The following is a 335-nucleotide window of genomic DNA, read 5'->3' as shown; positions in this document are numbered from 1 at the left end:
AAGCTTAGAGTGGAAGTCCAAACCTTCAGACAGAAGGATGGAGAATCCCTCTATGAAGCTTGGGAAAGATACAAACAATTAATCAGAAGATGTCCTTCAGACATGCTTTCTGAATGGAGCATCATAGGTAATTTCTATGATGGTCTCTCTGAACTATCTAAGATGTCCTTGGATAGCTCTGCTGGAGGATCTCTTCATCTGAAGAAGACGCCTGCAGAAGCTCAAGAATTGATTGAAATGGTTGCAAATAACCAATTCATGTATACTTCTGAAAGAAATCCTGTGAACAATGGGACTAGTCAGAAGAAAGGAGTTCTTGAGATTGACACTCTGAA

General features: G+C 40.0%; 1 non-coding gene across 1 annotated transcript; it reads right to left on the bottom strand.

The window, feature by feature from the left end:
* Nucleotides 1–108, bottom strand: LOC130938235 (small nucleolar RNA R71). The gene has a single exon (XR_009069408.1). It is a non-coding gene; the product is annotated as a small nucleolar RNA R71 (small nucleolar RNA).
* Nucleotides 109–335: the final 227 nt, after the last annotated feature.

Source organism: Arachis stenosperma, chromosome 6 (genome assembly GCF_014773155.1).
Source record: "Arachis stenosperma cultivar V10309 chromosome 6, arast.V10309.gnm1.PFL2, whole genome shotgun sequence".
NCBI lineage: Eukaryota > Viridiplantae > Streptophyta > Magnoliopsida > Fabales > Fabaceae > Arachis > Arachis stenosperma.
Note: the sequence above shows the minus strand (reverse complement) of the source record. Positions and strands in the feature narration are given on the sequence as shown.